The following is a 13,823-nucleotide window of genomic DNA, read 5'->3' as shown; positions in this document are numbered from 1 at the left end:
TCTATTGAGTCAGAGAAGGTTGATGGAAGTCTATGAATTCAGTAGTCAATCTGTAATGACTAATCCATCCATCCACCCACTTATATTGGGCTTTATTTGGTAAACATTTGTTAGCATTCAGCCCTCTGTGACAGAGCAGAACATGCAAGAAAATTGGTTTGCCAACTAGTAACATCACCTACACACCAGAATCTCCATAAGGCTGTATCTCTGTTACCTTAATCTAGGCCACCTACCTCCACCCCCGTCTCCTACAACTACCCCCATTCTAGTATCACTTACTGACATAATCAATACAGGCTCTCTGCTGTTATTGATCCTGGTACGGTGTATACACAGCTGCTGAGACCATAGTGTGCCCTCCTGCCTGGAATCAAGCACCCAGAAAAGGACACTTGATCACCCACACCTGGCTCTACTTAGCCATCACCAACATGTATTGAGCAAAAAGAGATTAGGGGAGAATGCAGACATCAAAGGCTCTTGCTTTATACAAAGACAATTATCGAATGTTTGCTAGGAAATCTGACTTTCTTTTACAGCATAATTGAGTGTGCTTCTGAAGTGTGACTAGAGAGCTATATAGAGACTGATGAGTGATTAGAGTGCTAACCTTTGATTAGTTCTTAAAATGTTAAATTGATTAAAATGCCAGCGTCATCCTTGCTTCAACAACACTGACTAATGAAAGTCTGATTTAGGCTGATGATTATGCTGCCATGGTTTTGGCTTTGCATCTCTTTTGGTCTGTTTACCCACCTGTGTTTGTCTCCTGTGTTCTCAGCTCTTGCAGCTTTTGCCAGTGGATTTCTTTCTGTTTCTTGACCACATTCTTTTTGCCAGATTTTGGATTATTTACTTTCTTTGGACTTTGTCTGATTTTCATCCTGCCAGTTTCATGCAACGTTTTGTTTTACAGCATCATTAATGATATATTTACTCTGTCCGTCTGACTCAGAGTCCAGCATTTAGCTGCTAAACAAAGCTACTTTTTAATAGCCTATGCTGTAAAACAACTCTGTCCATTAATCGGTCTGTGCTGAACAGTATCAGATTAAAGACCCACAGGCAATATTTTGAGACGGGCAGGTAGAGCAAGCACAAGACTTCTGTAGTGTCACTTACTGTAGAACAAAATGTGCTACATAAAGATAACATTTATACTTATGATCACTTCTTTACTGGTATGGACATGTTTGAAGTTCACTGTGCTTCACAATTGGAATCATATTTGCTACTGTCGTTGTTTACCACACATATATTTTAATTGGTGCAACCTGCCCCGATGTGTCTGGTGACTAACTTTCAGGGTTTTTGTAATGAATTTTTTTGTTATTTTATCCCTCGGAAAGACAAATCCCACCTTTGAACAGTTTACTTGGACAAACCTCACAGTCTTATTTGGAGTTCAGTTGGTGCTAACCAGCCACCTCAGCCCATCCTTTCTTGTGTTTATCCCAACTAACAAGCTCACTGTAGAAGCTGTTATTGTTGCAGCCCTCGACATAAATATTCAAGCTAAGCGTTTGTGGAGTAGCACCTCTCAGACAGCTGCACATGTGAAGACATAATGAGGTGCCATAGTGCCAGTGCTGCTATTGCTGCTGCTACTGCTGTTGCCACATAAAGAATCTAAATGTGGGGGAACTTGTACTGCTATGCTCCACTGCTGCCCTGACCAACCTGGCAGGATGACAGGAGCACTTAGTCAATAAATGAGGCACTGATGGGGCCAGTAATGTTTGTACACATGCCAAAGATAGAAATAAATCTGAGGGTTTGTAGTTTTATAAAGGGTCATCTGCTCTGATTTTTCAAATATATAATTAACACATTAAAAGTTATAACACTTGTTTAGTATTAGAGGCTGAAAGGATCTCTTTATCTGACAATAGTTTATGCGATCCTGGTCACTGTTAGCAAGTCAGTCAGTTCAGTCGTTATCAGTATTTATCCTGCCATGATCAAATTTGAAATTGAAATTTTGGACAGAAAAGGGTGTCTCGGGTAAGCTATAGGTCATTTAAGTTCACAGAGGTGCATGCGCATAAATGATCAGATTTCCAAACTTTATGACATTGATCATCATCAAGTTGCCCCAGTGGTTGATTCTAGTTTATTTATCAGTATATAAACATTCCATTCAAAATGCAGCAAAATAAATTTTTCTAATAAGGTTTGGCTTAGAGGAATCGAGCTGTGGGCGTGATTGCCATTTATTGCATCTCTGCGACTGATGGTTTCCTTGAGGATTTTATGTAGCTTGATGGTAGGAGTGAATATTGCTCGGAGCATCTTAAGGCAGTTTTGCCCATAATGACGGCACACCATAACTGCATCCTGGGAATTAAATTACCTTTAATTTTATCTTCCCCCACTTGGACATATTACCTTCTGTCATATCCAATCAATTTAATCAAATAAAATCAAGTATGATGTGTTTGCCTTTCACCGATTCATACATGGATTTGACTCGGCTGTCTTGGCATAATTAATTTGTTGCAGTAACCTGTAAGAAAGCTAACTTCTCAGTATTTTAGACATGGTTTTAACATTATTTAATTAGCTGTCATGTGGATTGGAGGTGCTGTGGATTTGTGGAAGCATCATGCTTTTGACAGATCACAAATGTCACCAGGATTAGTGAAAGAGTTTAGATCTTGTAGGGGTTTTGGTGGGGATTACCGTTGTTTGAATTCACGCTACAAAGATTACATTGGAGGTGTAGCTGAGAGGAAAAAATGGATCACTGACCCCCACCACATTCACACAACACAACTCCAGAGAGTACAGTAGACCTCTATGTCATCACTTTGCTTCTCTGTTTCATCTGCTTCACCCCATTCATCTCTCACTACCTCATTTTATTCTTGTAAGGAAAGAAATAAGTTCAGTGGTGAGTATTCTAACATATATATATATTTGTTACTGTATTTCTTTTTACAGTACTGTCAAGATAATGTGTTATCACAGTTGTACCACACTAAGATAAAACAAGCAAGGCTCTCTTTTCTTGCTAACACCCACACATCTTTGCTGTCTAGGTAATTCCCATCGTTTCTGAAGACAGCGAGCTGGTGTAATCACTACAGCAGGGTTCACCCAACATAGGCTCAAGGACATTGCAGTAATGTAATCTTTGCTGTTAACAGGACTCTAAGGGGGCGTAGGATACCATAAGAATGGGAATGCTCTGTAACCTAATATTGCTTCTTCTACACACCACAGGGCATGTATACACAAACACACGAATTTAGATCGTTGGCTTTATCTCTATGCTTTACAATCTCACTGTCATCTCATTGGAAAACTCTTCAGTGTAGCGAAATGCTTTAAGCTGTTGACCTTTCAGTTTAATTTGGCATTCAGAGGTAGCGGATGTATGTGTGGGTTTGTGTGTTCATCTAAACAGTGATTACAGTCAGTAGATCGATAAAGAGCAGATAAGGGCACTAATCAATACCCATCAGAGTTCCACTGATCAAATATTTATCCAGGAAGAGAGGGGAGAAGAGACTTGCTGTCTGCCCTCCTTGTCTGTCTCTTGTTGGTAATTTTCTCTTTCCACGTCTGTCTGCACACGCCCGGTCTCTCTGTCTCAGTAATGGGAGTTAACCTGAGGACCCATAGTGACTGTTGACACAGGTGCTTCGGTCTGCAGAAAGGGCTTTATCAAAGTTTGTAGCTAATGGTGTTAAGATGGGGTGGGGACATGATTGCTTTTTTTTGTAAAGTCTGCAAATGGTTAATCTTTTGAGGAAATACATCCTTGATTACCTTGGAAACCACAGTAGACGGCCAATCGGGGTTGTGATCTAGGAAAAACAATCTGGTATCCTTTATTGCGGTCAATCACAACAGGAAAATCCCAGCTCCTCTCTCTCGCTATGTGTCTGTCTTTGAATTTTTCTCCACGTTCTGTGAACTGCACATCCTCCTCATATTGACACCAACATGAATTTTGGATTGTCCGGTGTATCAGGGCTACGCTTCTAAAACAGATGTTGCTGTCGATTTCATGACCACCACTTACAACATTCTTTTCATTTCTCCTGTATTTTAGCTTTGTTGTTCTGTTTTGCAGCTACCTGTGGCATAATTTTATCAGGCAGAGCAAATTAGCATCTCACATTAGCAGACAGGATCCATCCAAAGTTCACATGATAATAACATTTAATTAAATTTTTTGTGCCTGCTGGGAGTCTCTTATTTCCCACTGGGAGGAAAATCTGACATGGTTTTGTTGGGCGTGATGATTACCGGGCTATTTTGTTATCTTGTTTGTGTTAACTGTGTGTTTATCTGTCCACTATCCTTTCTCCAGTGAGTTTATTCCTGTTTGAGTTGTATACGGTTCAGTAGGTTAATTCAGTGCTTGTGTTTTCTCTCCCATTAAGCTTCTCCTTCCAGCTGTTTCAGCTATTGGCAAGCACATCTTAACACTCTTACATCAGCCCTGCTTGGCTTGGTTAACTGTGGTTTTGGCAAAAGCAAGTAGCAAGGGGAGGAGATGCTGCAGCAGCACAGGAGGTGGTGCCTGTTGGCTGAAACTGCAAGAAAGTGAGGCTTTTTTTTTGCTAAGAGACCCCCTGTAGCTGCAGTGATAACAGAATGATAGTGTGGCAGAGGAGCAGCATACCTTAATGCAGTGTGGACCAGGAGATAAGAAGCAGATGCACTCTGACACATAAAAGGTGCATGTTTGGAGAGGTGTGTGTATTTGAAGTGGATGAGCAGCGGTGCACATACAGACTGGATTGTGTACAAAAGCAGCTGGTGATTTTTGTCTGCATTCAAAGATTCTGGCTGAAACATCATTTCACAGAGCAGACGAAGCAAAATCACACAGCTCCACACTAATTAACTCAAATCTTATGCCTGTCATTCACCTTTCTTTGCTTAAACTCCCACTGTTACTGCGAGCAAATGAACCTCTTTAATGGTAATGAAGCTAATATTAAAAATACACAAGTGTAGAAGTGAACAGTCAGATGTTAGACCCGTATTGGATTTTGCAGTTAAATCTGCATCAGTGCCCATGTTTGAATACACAAAAAGAAAGCAGTCCTTAATTGTGTTTTACATGCAGTAGTTTCATTTATTTGACCACTTTAATATATTACTTTTTTCTATATGTTGTCATTTGATCAAATTATGTCTTTTAAGGTGGGTTGTGCTCTACATAATAACTGAATCTTTGTGTCTTTGCAGTGCAGCAGATGGTATGAATTATTTGTATTTGAGCATTTAGTTTCAATATTCTCCCTCTGTATGGTTCTGCTACTCTCTTATACCATATCTATTCTCTATATTTTTAGTTTGCTGTAGGTACTGCTGGTAATTCCTGTAAAATCCCTGCATCTAAGAAGGGTCATAACCCTTCTTCCCCTCTTTTTCCCTGTAGAAGTATTTGAAAGTATGTGTCTTTAGTTGTTAATGGTGATTTAAATTTAATTTTGAGTTCACACAAATTGCTGTGGTCGCCATTACAAGAACAACCACCTCAAAATTTCTGTTTTGTTTGTTACTGTAAGCCTTTTCAAGATTTGGCACCAGGAATGGTATCACAGAAAGACAATCCAAGAATAAGCCCTCAGCTGTTATAAGTGTGGCTCTATTAATAAAGCATTTCATGTGAAAATGGTGCTTAAATTATTTTGATGGTTTTATTATTTTTCAGTCTTCCAAGACCAGATCATTATAGTTAATTATGCTATTCAGTGTGGGGTAATTATCTGTCTTCACAACCTGAAAATTGTCACTGTCAAGGTGTGGATCGTCTGTTATTCTGCCCATCATACATTTTCCACACAGCCGGTGTGCTTTGCTAAACTACGATAGGAAAGGACATTCATTTCCAGTTTAACAGGGTCAATATTGAAGTGCTCTCAGATGATTTGGCAATATTTATATAAAATGTAAAATTATATATTAAAAATTATATTAAATCACCACAGGACATGGATTCAATTTAATTTCAAAGGACCTGCCAATGAAATGAACACAACCCCTTATCTAGGATGCAAATCTGTTTGGATGTCTTCATTAAGAAGCACTTTTGTTCAAGGCTAACATGAGTTTGGAAGCCAAGGGTTTCAGCCAGTTTAGAGTGACAGAGTTCTCATAGGATCGTAGTGTGTGTGCGTGTGTACATATTTGTGTACATGCATGCGGTGTGGAAGTGTGTTTGTGTGTAAATGTCTGTGTGAATGGTTGGTGTGTCAGAGAAGAAAAAGCTCATTTATCACTACATGCACAGGAACCTTGCAGGGTTCAGCTCGCTGTCCAACTATTCTTTAATGAAGAGCATATTTGAGCCATTCAACTTTCTTCCAATGAGCAGCTCCAGCTGCTAGCCAACCAAACACGTGAGGTTCAGCGGAGTGACGGGCAGAATTGATGAGAGGAGTAAGTCCTAGTGAAGGATCGCCATAAGCTGCCCGAGATAACACTGCGCTGGTGCAGAGAAACACTCAGCTCCATGGAAATGCAATAAAGCCTGAACCGTATCCCACTGTTGGACTGATGGGTGATAACAGTCTGAGTAGAGTATGGAAAATAGCCCATTGAAATGCAGTGTGAAATACAGCGCCTTCAGAGCTTTACATGTAGACCAATGGAAATGGGCTGATGTGTGAATATGAGTGGTCTGCTGTATTATCCTGTGTTACTCACTATTCTCTAACAGGACAAAGGATGAGCAGCTAAGACGATTTGTTGAATCACTGCAATGGAGGTGTGCCGTAGGGCCTCTGCTGCTGCTGTGGACAGAATACAGATTACAGTTTGCCTCCACAGTTCACTCTGAGGGCACATTGGCGTGACGTTTTTAACCAGTGCAGCAGAGCTTTAAAGTAGCTTATTCTGAAAGCAGTTAGTGGTACAATATCTGCGTCCAGCTCTGTCATTTCCCTGTTGTTTTCCCTTATGCAGTCTTGCTTTATAGTTCCTTGTAATTAGCTGAAGTAGTGCTTTCTTTTTACTGCTTTTTGTTTACAATGTACATGTGACAACTTTAAAGTTATTTTACATGACGCTAGTTGTAGAAGTTGTCCCTTTAATTATACATGCAACTGATGGTAGCTTTTTGAAACTCGATATGTTTTCTGTAATCAGTTTAAACCAACTGACTTTAAGATGGTGATTCTGGTATGGAACTATTCTAAGTGAAAATAAACAGAATTCCTACAGACATCATTATAAATAACCTGAAATTATATGGTAGTTTATGCATTTATTTTGTCCTTGTGAAAATCAATGAATAGTAAAAGCCAAACTTTTGATTTTGGGATGTTAAAACTTGACACTTGACATTATCCATGCGTCCATTTTCTTAACAACTTATCCAGTTCAAGGTTATGCAGGTAAGGTGCTGGAGCTTGTCCCAGCTTATGAAAGTAAATGGGATTTGTTTTTTTCTTGACATCAAGAATTGACCTCACTCTGAAATTGGAATGGTTCCAAATTAAGATAAACCTACCTCCAAATAATGTTGATTTGCCAGTTATTTTTGACTGCCTAGATTTTAAAGCATTTTTCCAATGGGGAATATGGTTGGTGAATGTTGATTTGTGGGTATGGAACAACAATTATTGCACTATTGCATTTCTTCTCCAACTAACCTGCCAAGATACTATATGTCTGGATATAAGTGTTAGAGGAAGTTACTTCTCATGAGAGATAGAAACCACTTAAGCATCCAAGAAACTGTTCTTGGATGCTTAAGTGGTTTCTATGTTTCTATGTCTTTGTGGTCCATTTGTTTTATATTTTAGTAGTCCCAGTTTCTTGCTCCATAAATATTGACCTTTTTTCTTTAATTGAATGAGAATTTTAATGAATTTGGTTTTTTATACTTACTCTGACTTTGTGCTTCTCGAACACGCCGTAGATGTATAGTGGGGGTACGGATGGCAAGGAAAAGAAGATATAGGTTGGAATGAAATTGAATGAATATGATTTATGTGCACTCTTCCGACCGCCTTTCACTATTAAATCTTTATGATTGTTATGCTTTAATGAGTTAGATAAAATAGGACATGGGTTTGTGTTTATAGTATTTTATTTTGTCTTCATAAATAAGTGGTTTAAAAACTAAAACTAAATATGTTTCCTATTTATTCCAGGAAAGTTCTAAATAGATTTGTGGGTCAGAATTTGGTACCAGCACTTGCTCTGGTGGGTTTTGTGTAGGTTTAAAAGTGACAAGGACAATTCACTTAAGGTTTAGTGTTTAAAAATAAAACAAGTGTTAATGGTTTGCAACAGAAACCATCTACATACACACACAAAGAATTCAGTTCAGTTCAATTAAGTTTTATTTATACAGCCCCAAATCACAACAACAGTCACGCCAAAGCACTTTATATTGTAAGGTAAAGACGGTACAATAATACAGAGAAAAGCCTAACAATCAGTTTGACCCCTGTGAGTAAGCACTTGGCGACAGTGGGAAGGAAAAACTCCCTTAAACCTCTTGAGAACCAGAGGGACAGCCATCTGTTGAGATTGGTTGGGGGAAGAGGAGAGGGAGACCGGAGGTGGTACTTTGAATAATCTGTATGTAACATTGCTGATTATGTTTCCTCATCAGGGAGATTTGATCACATAATGAAGCTATTTTAATATCCTGTGTAAGGTGCTTTTCACCACAGTGCACACATAAAATAACTACACCATAGTATGAAGCCCTTGCACTGTTGTTGACATGAGTCTAATATCTAGTTTTAAAGTAGCATTATGCCAGGATTAGCCCATGGAAGCACCATGTACAAATAGTCAAACATCCAGTTGCACGTCTCCTGCTTGGTTATATTTCACCGGATCCGTTTTGTTATGGATGAATGAGATACTTGTAGAAGGAAAAACTGCTATTGAATTCCGGAGTGCAGAGGTGCTGTCGTCTCCCGATGATGTATGAGATGAGGAGAAGCGTACATCAGCTGGCGGAAGATTACTCCGCTGTCCCAAGACACCCCTCTCTCTAATGTTCTCATTCTTTCTCTCCCATATTCTCGCTCTTGCTGTCTTTTTCTCCTCCCAAAGTGACGATCAACACTCTCTCGCCGCTCCCACTTCCTCTACACATCAACGATGCTCTTCCCGGACACTTCTCACTCATTCTTTTCTGGATGGTTATTGATTGCCATTTCTACATTCCTCTTTGTGGAACTAAGGTTTATTGGTTTTGTTTTAAGATATGATGCTAACACAAAGTTTGCATGTCTAGAAAAAAATGATCCTGCTTGAGTCAGTTTCTAAAAAAGGTACTGAAAACTTACCGTATCTCATAGTTAGTATGAATCCATAGTCAACACATTCTGTGTTTCTGCCCTGACATTCATACACCGTATTTTAAAAAAACAAAAAGAAAGTCTAAAAATGTTAGTGTGAATAAACTGTGCACATGCATTCTGTTACTTCTAACCAAATAATGAGGAAGGCTTCATGTTCCAGCTGAGGCAGCTGATGCAAAAAAAACCTGTAAAAGAAATGCTGTTAGACCTGCCCACTCTTTTGTACCATTAGTAGCTGTACCTACAGTATGTGACCACTTCTTCTTTTCCCATCTTGCCGTTTAATTTGCTATTTTTTTTATATAGAGTTCTAAATAGAAGCTTTCCAAAATGTGTATAACTGTAAAGAAAAAGGGTTTTGTGCCTCACAGTGTAACTGATGCAACCTATCCTGCCAAAAAGTGTAAGCTCTCTGCTCAGACAGATGAGCGCATGCAGCTCTCACTTGGATGTTTGCTGCTTCAGTGTTTCTGTCATCTTGTCCCCTCGGGATAAAGATCAGCAGACTTGTTGGTCATCAACACATTCAGTAATTCCAGTCACCTCACCAGTTGTTAGCTAGCGTTTTGAACATGACATGTCCCCCTGCAATCGCTACTAATTACCGAAAACAGTTCCTGGGACAGGCTTGCTCATCACAAATCCTACACCTCCTTTTACATTTTATTAAGATAAGATAAGATAACCTTTATTAGTCCCATGCGTGGGAAATTTGTTTGTATTAAAGCTGAAGTTGGTCCATTTTTTTCCGTACTATACATTGTGCTGTGTAATTGTATTCTATAGGATAAGGATGCTAGCATGAAGGTTTTAAATGAGTTAAAGTTCTGTCAGATTCAGTCATTAGCCTTACTATCTTTTGTCTAGTTATAGTGACATAGTGACAAAAACCCTTTGACCAGGACATGTCCTTCAACGCACATATTAAACAAATATGTAAGACTGCGTTCTTCCATTTGCGCAACATCTCTAAAATTAGAAATATCCTGTCTCAGAGTGACGCTGAAAAACTAGTTCATGCATTCATTACTTCCAGGCTGGACGACTGTAATTCATTATTATCAGGATGTCCAAAAAACTCACTGAAAAGCCTTCAGTTAATCCAAAATGCTGCAGCAAGAGTACTGACAGGGACTAGAAAGAGAGAGCATATTTCTCCTGTTTTGGCTTCCCTTCATTGGCTTCCTGTTAAATCCAGAATTGAATTCAAAATCCTGCTCCTCACGTACAAGGTCTTAAATAATCAGGCCCCATCTTATCTTAATGACCTTGTAGTACCATATCACCCTATTAGAGCAATTCGCTCTCGCTCTGCAGGCCTACTTGTTGTTCCTAGAGTATTTAAAAGTAGAATGGGAGGGAGAGCCTTCAGTTTTCAGGCCCCTCTTCTGTGGAACCAGCTTCCAGTTTGGATTCGGGAGACAGACACTATCTCTACTTTTAAGATTAGGCATAAAACTTTCCTTTTTGCTAAAGCATATAGTTAGGGCTGGACCAGGTGACCCTGAATCCTCCCTTAGTTATGCTGCAATAGACGTAGGCTGCCGGGGGATTCCCATGATGCATTGAGTTTTTCCTTTCCAGTCACCTTTCTCACTCACTATGTATTAATAGACCTCTCTGCACTGAATCATATCTGTTATTAACCTCTGTCTCTCTTCCACAGCATGTCTTTTATCCTGTCTTCCTTCTCTCACCCCAACCGGTCGCAGCAGATGGCCGCCCCTCCCTGAGCCTGGTTCTGCCGGAGGTTTCTTCCTGTTAAAAGGGAGTTTTTCCTTCCCACTGTCGCCAAAGTGCTTGCTCATAGGGGGTCATATGATTGTTGGGTTTTTCTCTGTATCTATGAAGCGCCTTGAGGCGACTTATGTTGTGATTTGGCGCTGTATAAATAAAATTGAATTGAATTGAATTGAATTGAAAAGGCTAGATTTTGTTTTCTTCTTTTAGTGCAACATATTTATGCATGTCGGGAGTCAAACAAAAGTAAAAATCGTAATTCCTCTACTGTGTAAATCTACTGATCGATTGTGTCTGAGAGTTTGTGTGCAGAATTTTCTTGTGAATTGGCTTGTACCAGATTTTCTTAAGCAATGGAAGAAGGTCTTATTATTCACGCAACAGTATTATTGCAGACAAATTACCGTATTTCCCGGACTACAAAGCGCACCTGAATATTAGCCGCACAAGCTAAAATCAGGGGAAAATCCTGTTTTGTACATACATTAGCCGCACCTGACTAAAAGCCGCAGGTGTTTCAATGTTGACTTATCATATGTAAGAGAATATGCACAAAGGGAATTGTCAGGAAAGAGATGGCTGTAACCTACAGCACACCAGAAAAATAGATTCGGACTACCTTTTAGGCTCAGGTGCAGTGACACGGCTTTAACAAGAAGAAAAGTCAGTCATTCACCATCTTTCTCTTCTTCCTGCGCTCTAAAACCACCAAAGTCCTCTTCTCCAATGTCGGAAACGAACAGGCTCAGGATGGCTTCGTCATCCACTCTCCGCTTCTCTCCTTCGTTGTCACTTTCAAAACCAAAGAAATCCTCGTTGTCAGTGTCAGAGTCGAACACCCTCAGAAGGGCCGTGGCGGTGTCCTCCTCTCCATCATGCAGCAGTCCAGCCCTTCAAAATCCGTTGGTGATCGTGGATGTTTTCGCACTTTTCCACGCTGTCAGAATCCACCGGTGGAGTTGGGCATAACTTGCTTTTCGCAAGTTTATCGCCGCTCGTCATCCACGCCTCCCGCTGAACGCGTAGCGCTACTTCGAAGTTTGTTTTTCGCGCTACTTCGTACGGCACTACGTTTCCTGGCGGACGGACATGTGACTAACATACCACTCTTGAACCCCGATCCTTCCGCCAGGCAACGTAGTGCCGTACAACAGCGGAACAAACAAAACAAATCGTCTTACGATATCACAAAAATCATGGAAAATCCATAGAAAAGCCGCACCTGACTAAAAGCCGCAGGGTTCAAAGCTTGTGCAAAAAGTAGCGGCTTATAGCCCGACAATTACGGTACTTGTTTAGTAAGTTGTGTCACCAGCAATTTATTCAGCTGCTCCAGTGACATGCAGCCGTGATGGTCATTCATTCTTTCATCAGTTTTGTGCTGTAGAGTGTGAACAAGCATTTAATTAGCATTTCTTTACAGTCCAAATAAGCTCAGGAATTGTGATTGGTCAGTAATATAAAATGATAAATCTATTAGTTTAGGCTTCAAAAGAATACAGTATGATAAGGTGAAGTATGTGGAATTAGCAGTGAACATACTTTGGCACACAAGAAGGAGGAAGAAATTCCACTGACACGGTGCTGCTGATGGAGCAGATGGTTTCTTGTGCTGCAAAGATGTCTCCAGGCTACATGATTTTTTTTTTTTTAACCAAAAATCTATTTTTAATAAAGAGCTTAGTCTCATTGTCTTTTCTTTTCTCTTTCAAGTCTCCAAATTTTAGAATAACACAAAATTCTCTGTAAGATTGCATTTCAACCAAGTGAACTTTAGCAACTCCATCCATCTACTCCTACTAGGATGGTACCCCAGAGCTGGCACTGCACACCCAGACCGTCAAAAGGACTAACACAGAAAGAAAAACAACAATTACCACGTAAATCCATCCATGTGGTTATGTTAGAATAATCAGTTAGCCTAACCTGTCTTTGGACTATGGGAGTGAATTCATGGAGTCATTGGGAGAACATGCGGTCTCCACATAGGAGTAAAAACCTGTCAGCTGTCACTGCCCTATAACTGCTAACCCTATAACAAACACACATTCTGCATTAATTCATCTCAACATAAGACTCCTGTACAGGAACATATTAATATCTTATGTTCCTTGTAATTCATGATATCCACCACAGCCACATGAAAGCCTCACCAAAGATAAATGAATAAATAAATATCTAAAAAAGGGGAAGTAAGAAAGTGGGGTAAATGGAGTCTGGGAAGGAAGCGGCAAAAATGCCGTTGCTCCAAATTGATTTCCCTTTCCTTGCACCTTTACACATTTGCTTATTTTAGGCAATACGACGTGAAATCTTGGAAATCTGTATGTGTGTGTTTTACAGAATATTAAGCGTCCCTGTAAACACAGGACTAGTGATTAGACTTGGACACAGAAAACTGTTTACAAATGTAAAGGTAGTGGAAAGTTTGATTTAAAAACTATGTAGAGTTTACCTTCTTAAATTAGGCTTGAACTTTTTAATGGTTGGCTTTGTGTGTTGCCTTAGAGGAACAAGCTATTGGCTTCTTCAAAGAGACTATTAAAAACGGCACATGTATTACAACATGAAGAAAACTCTAACATGACAAAATGTGTCCTACAGCTTAGTAAAAAAAAAAAACAACTTGAAAATTGCTATAGTTTGTGATAAAGGTAAAAGTAGTATTCAAATGTATTCTAGTACAATGTCCAAATGATGCAGACACTGAGGAGCACCTGTCTATGTGACTGGTTTGAATTTTTCATCACCAAATCATCTATCGTAAGGTCCTTCATTCATTTATAT

At 39.6% G+C, this 13,823-nt stretch overlaps 1 protein-coding gene across 2 annotated transcripts in view; it reads left to right on the top strand.

The window, feature by feature from the left end:
- Positions 1-13,823, top strand: part of nav2a (neuron navigator 2a) — a 233,087-nt gene that overhangs the window by 22,034 nt on the left and 197,230 nt on the right. The gene's annotated exons all lie outside the window — the stretch shown is intronic.

The sequence above is a fragment of the Maylandia zebra genome, linkage group LG1 (genome assembly GCF_041146795.1).
Source record: "Maylandia zebra isolate NMK-2024a linkage group LG1, Mzebra_GT3a, whole genome shotgun sequence".
In the NCBI taxonomy this organism is placed as follows: Eukaryota; Metazoa; Chordata; class Actinopteri; order Cichliformes; family Cichlidae; genus Maylandia; species Maylandia zebra.
This window is presented reverse-complemented; position numbering and strand designations above follow the sequence as displayed.